The following is an 8,489-nucleotide window of genomic DNA, read 5'->3' as shown; positions in this document are numbered from 1 at the left end:
AAAAATTATTTTTTTTTTTTTTTTTTTTTTTTTTTTTCCAATTTTGAAGTCAGTAGAACTGAGCAAGGACAATGAAGCTAGGTCAACGGTCATTTCTTTTATAGCAGGATCTAGCTGAGTATATTTCACCATTTCAACAACAATACTGTTTCTATATAACTAAAAATAGTATGAGAAATATAGACTTGAAGCATTTCCATTCCTGGAATATATGCTGAACATTCTATACCACGAAATATAAAACATTTAACAACAACAATAAAAAACATAAATTGTAATTGTGCCCATATCAAAGTAGCATATAAGTCTTTTACTACGAATAAAAATGAAGTCAAGAATTAGGTACCAATTTCTAGATGTCTTGGTTTCATCTTGGATAGAGTTAATTTTCTTCCTAGGAGCTGCTATGGTGCTGTGTCTTGGATGTAGGATGAGACTAATGTTGATAACACACTGATGTTTTAATTGTTGCAGAGCAGTGCTTACACTAAGTCAAGGAATTTTCAGCTTCTCATACCATCCTACCAGCAAGGAGGCTGGAGGTGCACAAGAAGGGAAGGGATGCAGAAAGGACAGCTGATGCAAACAGGCCAAAGGGATATTCCATACCATATGACGTCATGCTGAACAATAAAACTGAGGAGAGAGGTGCTAGGGGAAGGTTGGATGGGTGGCCACCACTTGGGAACTGGTCAGCGAGCAATTGCGCAATTGCATTGTGCATCACTTAGTTTGTATATTCTTTTATCATTATGAGTATTTTCCCTTGCTTTTCTGTTCTATTGATCTGTCTTTATCTAAATCCATGAGTTTTTACTTTATTATTATTATTGTTATTATTATTATTTTTAAATTTTCTTCCCAGTCCCACTGGGGAACAGCTGTGTAGTGCTTAGCTGCCTGATGGTCTAAAACACAACAGTAGGTCTGAGTCTAGCCAACTACAAAAAGGTTGCTCAAACGAACCTCAGATGAATCTAGTTGAGACTCAGCTGTTTCTTTTCTGTATAGAGAGTAAAGAAGGATTAAGTGTGCATAGTTTAGAGAGGCTGTTCTATTTTCAGTGAGTATGAGAGTATGTTTAATAAATACAAGAGAAATCATTTAAAACCTTGAAAAGTCATATGTGGGATTTCAGCTATGTGGCAATATTTTTTAATCATTGGAAATGATTGCTAAAAAAATACGGAATTCTGGGAAAGCACCAGGCAACTGAAAGATGAAAGAGGTGATTTTCAAAAGGAGTGGAGGAAATTATCTTGATAACCAAATATGGTGAGTAGGTCATCACTGATCAGAGGTAAACAAATGAGAAAGCTATATAATAATAATAATAGAAACTATAAAAATACATATTATGAATTGATTTTGACATTGTTTTTGATGAAAACTTTGGTTAAAATAACTAGATGTAATATATTTAATATAAACATTTAATATAAACATTTATGCAATGTTTAAATAGCAGTCTGAATAGAAAATAAATAGATAAAGCTATGACACAAAATCAATGTCACTCTTGCCAGATCAATTAGAAATCATGAATTCATATCCTCACATCTACAGCTATGCTATGAGGCTTGTAAACCACTACAGTAAATATTTATTGTGGTCTATTAGAGATCTGTTGACAGCCAATGTTCTTCAGTAACTTTATCAATTCTCTGGAAGAAAATGTAGAATCATTGTTTGATTTTGTCAATACCCTTACACTGAAGAAATTTGAAAATAATTAATAGTAACCAGGAATTGTATCTATTGCATTAACTTTGGTATAACCAAATATGATGCCCATTGCAAAATGAATATTGTACTGTGATGAGAAGATGTATCTTGTAATTCTGAAAATAACTGTCTTACAATATAAAACCATTTGAAAGCATTCCTATTGCAGTCATGTAGCTCTATAAATTTGCATTTTATTTACATTTTTAGCAGAAAACTATAAACAGACCAGATATTTTCTACACAATTAGGTTGACTACTGTTGGAAAAATGCATCCAGTTCTAATGCCTGGGTCTTCAGCAAAGATTTGAAATCTGTAAAAGAGAACATTAAAGCTTAAAGGTAGAGTTGATTTAGGGAAATCAGTTTCTCAGAAAAGTAAGACAAATCTATAAGTTTAGTTCTTTAAGAAGTAATGATAATGATTTAAAAGTGTCTTCACAAGACTCTTTTTGTAGAATAAACATGTAAGTACAAAAAAAAAGACATAATAAACCCTGTAATAAAACACTGAAATAAAGGTAATTCATACTGTAAAATTCAAGTTTTTGACTAAGAGTAATAACAGTGAACTAAACTATTTTGGTAAAGTATATATTCTCCATAGCTTTGATTGTATAACTCAAGGCAATAAGGATGTCTCTTAAAATATATATGGATCAAACTGATGCAGAAATTACTCAACATATTTCTTCTATCTTATCCTTTAAAGTAAGATAATTATGTGATGTAATAATAGCCGTTGTTGTGCATGGATTGCCTATCTATTAAAATCTGTATTAAGTTTTTATTTATTTATCTCAGAAAGACTAGACCATATAGTCTTATACTGTAGACTAAGTAGACTAAACTGTAAAATTCATTTAAATTAAAAAAAAAAAAAAAAAGAGAGAGAGAGTTGGAGAACTCCGGGAATCTATGTTTTCACTGCCTTTCTTCACGGCTCTCCTACAGTCCCCGATTTAAAATCTTTTGAGATGAATGGTGAGACTCACTTATTTCAAAAAGTATTGAATTATCCTTGTTACAGCAATCCAACATGCAATAGGGTGGTTGAATACTTAAATTCTGTGAAGATGTTCTGTATCAAACTATAGGTTAAAGTTATATGCTGAAACTTCTTTTGCTGGTAGGGAAGTATGAAAATCTTTAGGAAAGGAGAAATAAACCTTTCAGTGAAACTACACCTATATACCAACTTCAGCAGTTCCTGTGAGGCTGCAGTGCTTTCGCTCTGTAACCTCAAGTTCCTGTACATTCTGGTTCTTGTCCTATGACAAAGTCCTAGTTATATGACCTAAATACATCTAGGCTAACTAAGTGCTATTAACTTCCATCATAAGGCACTTGACATATCTTCTGTTGCTGTCAGTGTGCACATCAGAATCCAGTATTCTCTGACCAAATTCTTCCAGCTATTATGCACATGGATTTCCTAATATTTAATTAGTAAATTTAAGATAATATGATGTTGCAGTTTTTGATGGTGGAGTGATAGATCAATGTACCTAAATTATAATAGTTGTACAAACATGTTTTGCAGAGTGTACCAGTTTCAATATACAACTGAATCACAATACAAATGTGAATTTCATTACTGGTCTGTATAATATGCTCACTGTCACAGCACTAGGCATCCCCAGTTACTGGGAAGAAATACCTGGGTTGAAACTAGCTCAATTCTGTTGTTTTAATTTGAAGTTCTTTCTGTTTGCTGTTTATTTTATTATACTATGATGGGCTTAGCTGCATACACAAAACCCATGAGGATATGGCTAAGTTAGAAATAAGTATGTTGGCAGTCTTCTGATTAACTCATGGCCAGTTACTCATTTGATTGATTCACTCAGTTAATATAAGCAGTTGCTTCACTCAGCTGATACAACTATTTATCTAGAACAAAGGCTACCCTTCTATCTGCTTTGTGGTGAGATAAATTCAGCTTTCTTTGCAACACTGGTCAGTCATTCCTAAGTCTTCATGAGCCTTCAACTATCTCCTCCGAGCCGTCTTCCATTGCAGAGTGTTCAGTATGGATCACTGTAGAGTGAGTGTGTTAAAAGAAAGAGGCAATATACTTGGTAAGTTAGAGCAACAGAAGGATCTTCAGCCTGGAGAAAAGAAATTGGAGAACATTAAATGGCTTGGAAAGAGATTATAGCGTGTCAAAGCCAAGATAATGAAGAAAACATAACGGAAGAGTTTCTTTACTTGAATCACTGAAGTGAAAATCTTATTTTTTTCCTGTTTTCAATACTATAATAGTTTGTCATTCAGATTTTCTTTCCTATAAGTTTTGAAGAATCTACTGATTTTTATAATAAAATTGAGAGCAACAAAAATGATACCACTCTGACTCTATTAACTCAGCTTATGTAAAGTCACTCTATTGCATGTATGATTAGATATGCAATTATAAAAAAGAGTCAGGGCAAGGAAAGGTGTGCTGACTTGTCACTTTACATATTTAGGTTTGATATCTGAATCAGGTGTATTATATACTAGCAGTAGGCAGGCATTTCAAATATACAGTTCTGTCAGAACATTTGCTACATTAAACTAATAATGGTTTTCCTATTGAAAATCACTCTGAAACTTTTTATATTTTCACCAAGTAGTACTTCATGATGTGTCAAAGCACAATATAATAACATGTTTCAGCAAAATTAAGTGCTAACTTCCTACTGGAAATTTCAAACATGAACATCTGTATTCCATTGGAAAGAAAAAAAAAAAAAAAAAAAGGAAAAAAAGGAAAAAAAAATCACTTAGTAGCTTTTCAAATAGCCCTTGAAAAAGACTTATTTGGGCAAAATGTAGAAGCAATTCCATTACAGTTCAGGGTAAAATAATGTAAATTTCTCTCCAAAGTTTAGCCTTAAAGCTTTACTTACACAGAAAGTAACATCTTCAACTGACAAAATTATGTGGAGTTTACTTGCAACTTTCAAACTCTAACATCAAGTATTCTTGTGTAATTGTATGATCAAATTCATTTTTCTCTGTATTCTGTGTTTTAAAATATGAGAAAATGTTCTTAAAATTATAACAAATTTCTTCTAAGAAACATGCTTACAGATATATAATTAAGGTAAATGTGGTCTCTTGGAATTTCCCATCACTTGAGCAAAGCACTTCTTGTGTTTATGAGACAATGTATTCTTAAATAATTATTTTTGAATAGCATGTTTTATAAATATCCTGTCTGTTAACTCACTGATCTGCATAGAAAACCAATGAAATACTTACCCAAGTAGCTTCACTTACTAAAATAAAATAAAATGAAATAAATAAAATGAAATAAATAAAATAAAATAAATAAAACAAAATCATACTATACCAAACCAAAATTATCTATGGGAGATTTTTGTGGTGGAAACTACTCCATCCTGATCTTACCGTCAAACTAAAAATTGTAGTGTCCACTCCTTTGGTTCGCAATCTCCTTTGTATCTCTGATAATTTTAATTATACTTTCTAGTAGACTTTGAAAAGGACATTAAAAAAAGAGCCCTCCTATCTGTCTATGAAAAGTATTGGGGTCTAGAGAGTGAAGTCATTATATGTTCCATAACAGCAAACATATATATCCATAAAATAATTCAAAATTAGCATCTCAGAAAAGAACAAGGTTATTTAAATTCCATTTTAGGTTTACTTGGCAAGGTTTGGTAGCAAGCCCTCTCCATGTTAGATAAGAGCCAGTTCTAGCCATCTCCAAAAGGGACCCATTGATGGACAGAGTTGAGTGATACCAGTTGTGCTCCTGTGAAAGTAGATTTAAGAAAGGGAAAAAACAAACCACCACCAGCAACAACAACAAACTGCTGCTTGGAAAGAGGTGCAAGAATATGTAGAGGGATCCAACCCTGCAGACACAAAGGTTAGTGCATGTGCGTAGGAGGTGCTCCAGACACCAGAGCCGCATTTCACCTGTGGCCAGTAGAGAGGCCCCTGGTGGAGCAGACCCCCTGCAGCCCATGGTGCAGCAGATCTTCATGCTGCAGCCAATGGAGGAACCCACGGTGGAGCAGCTGGATGTGGCCTGAAGGATGCTGCAGCCTGTTGGAAGATAGAAGTCCGCTTGAGCAGACTCCAGGCCAGAACTGCAGCCCATGGAAAGATAGCCACACAGCAGCAGGTGATCTGGTGAGTCTTCTGCCTGTGGGAGGCCCATGCTGGAGCAGTCTGTTGCTGTACCTCATGTTACTGACCTATATAGGACCAGTTCTTGGAAGACCTGCTGTGTGTGGGAAGCGTGTATAAGTATAGTTTGAGAAGGATCATGTCCTGTGAGAGGGAATCCAAGCTGGAGCAGGTGAATAAAATGACCATGAAGGAGCAGCATATGGCAGTGTTATGGACTGACTGCAACCCCCATTTCCCATTCCTCTGAGACACTCATGGAGAGTAGAAGAGGTTGGGAGGTGTTTTTAGTTTGCTTTTAGTTTCTCACTGCTCTAGTCTGTTGCTAACTGACAATAAATCACATTAGTCTCCCTGCACTGAGTCTGTTTTGCCTATGACAACAATTGTTGAGTGATCTCCCTGTCTCAACCCTTGAGCCCTTTTTCATCATATTTTCTCCACCTTTTCCTTTGAGGTGGAGGAAAGAGCTGTGTGGTCCGAAGTTCAGCTGCACATCTGTGTGAAAACACCACAGTTCCATAAACAACAAATGTTCTTAGTAATCAGAAAACTGCCTAGTAACACTAGTTAATGTGACTGTATATCATACAGATCCATGGGGAAAAACAAAAAACAAAACAAACAAACAAAAAAAGCTATATAGGTAACCTCTACTTGTAGTTTGAGTCTATGTACCTTCTTTTGTTTGTGCATAGAGATGTGACAGACAGCACTGAGTTTTTTTGATCAAGTGAATTTCAAAACCCCCTAACAATTACAAATAGTATCCAGCCAAATATCCAAATACCCAGTATTTAGCCAAATTTTGATAAAAAATACCCAATTTAGCCAAAATTGGATAAAAAATAGTAATACATGCTGAGTATACCAAGGAAAAAGTACAGGATATTTTTTTCTGCTTTTTCTAGTGATCACGTTTACAAAATTTCTAGCAATATCAATATCTCATTGTTTCCCATTGTTCCTAACTTCGCCAATTTAGACAGTTCAATTGCTCTATATGGCTTTGCTTTATTGTCTGTTATTAATAACAATTCCTTTTATTTTTTTTTCTGCCTAGCTATGACTTGTTGTTACCAGTACCATTTACTCTTATCCAACGCCAAAAAAAGTGATAATAATATTCCTATTCTGACAATTCAGGTGAACAGTCTTTGTCAAATTACAGGCTAAGATAGATTTTATGCATGTAGGAAAATGGACATGCAGTTAAAATATTACATAGTGCATCCATCTCATGTTAAAAGGCATTTATATCCTATGTGATTTATTTTAGGCTTTGGCTCTTCTGGTTCTGCTTGGAGTGATCAAAGCTGCTTGGCTACTGCTGTATACTGGAAGTGAAACAATCTTTCGTTCTGCCAGAAGAAAAGAACATAAAAGAACTTTATTTCAATATAAATACCTAGTTTGGCTTAAAATGTCCTTTTAAGCTTCCATAGTTGGAAGGAGCATGCTACCATTGCAACACCTGTTAAATGTGTCTTTTCCTTCACTGCTGTGTAGTGAATGAGGGTTGCGGTCAGTCTGTAACACTTTGTCTCTGATGCTCCTTCGCAGTCACTCTCTGCCCCTGCTCCACATAGGGTCTCTCCTGAACTGAGCCTGCGGGGGCTGCCCACAGGCAGCAGCTCATCAAGAACTTCTCCAAACAGGGGTCCGTAACACAGGGTCCATCCATCAAGAGCAAACTGCTCCAACATAGGTCCCCAACGGGTGGCAGCTCCTGCCAGATCTTGTGATCCTGCATGGGTTCCTCTCCACGGGCTGCAGTTCTAGACTGGAGTCTGCTCCAGACTCCTTCACATCAGATCCACCTGCTCCACCATGCTGCACGAGCTGCAGCGTGGAAACCTGCTCCATTGTAGTACACCATAGGCTGCTGGAAGACAACTTGCTCCATCATAGTCCTCTCCACAGGCCACAGGGGAACTTCTGGTCTGGCACCTGGAACACATCCCTCCCCCCCTCCTTCTTCACTGACCTTGGTGTCTGCAAGGCTGTTTCTCACTCCTCCTCACTCTCCCGGGTGCTGTTGTGCAGCAGTTGTTTTATGTTTGTTTGTTTTCCACCTTTCTTAAATCTGCTCTCACAGAGTCACAAACAACATCACTTACTGGCTCAGCTCGGAACAGCAGCTGGTCCCTTTGGAGCCAGCCGAAACTGACCCTTACCTACCATGGTGCAACCTCTGGATTCTTCTCACAGAGGCCACCCCTGTTGCCCCCTGCTACCAAAACCTTGTCACTTAAACTCAATGCAGTACAATAGGAGTCAGATTATTATAATATCGTCTACTGACCAGGCTGAAATAGTCCTTGCACTTATGGTCAAGGAGTGTGTCTGTATATGCTGTCCAACCTTAAATAGGATGTTAATTCTCCCCAGGCAGAATCACTACAAAGCCAGCTAAAATGAAAGTGCCTTGCTGGCTTTAAGCACAGTAGGAAATTTACTTAGCCTTTGTCAGCTAGAAGTCACTGTGTACATCATACACATTATATTTGGCAGCCTTTATTCTCAAATGAAAAGCACAATACCAATAATTTTATAAGGTTACTTTTAAATTCACATAATACAATGGTGTAGTATGTTCTATATAGCTTTTTTATTT

At 36.2% G+C, this 8,489-nt stretch overlaps 1 long non-coding RNA gene across 1 annotated transcript; it reads right to left on the bottom strand.

The window, feature by feature from the left end:
- Window positions 1-3,216: 3,216 nt before the first annotated feature.
- LOC118161165 lies at window positions 3,217-5,960 on the bottom strand. Its single transcript, XR_004747885.1, has 2 exons — window positions 5,858-5,960; window positions 3,217-3,837 (listed from the first exon to the last, which is right to left on the bottom strand). It is a non-coding gene; the product is annotated as an uncharacterized LOC118161165 (long non-coding RNA).
- Between the last annotated feature and the right edge of the window lie 2,529 nt (window positions 5,961-8,489).

The sequence above is a fragment of the Oxyura jamaicensis genome, chromosome 2 (assembly GCF_011077185.1).
Source record: "Oxyura jamaicensis isolate SHBP4307 breed ruddy duck chromosome 2, BPBGC_Ojam_1.0, whole genome shotgun sequence".
NCBI classification, from domain to species: domain Eukaryota; kingdom Metazoa; phylum Chordata; class Aves; order Anseriformes; family Anatidae; genus Oxyura; species Oxyura jamaicensis.
This window is presented reverse-complemented; position numbering and strand designations above follow the sequence as displayed.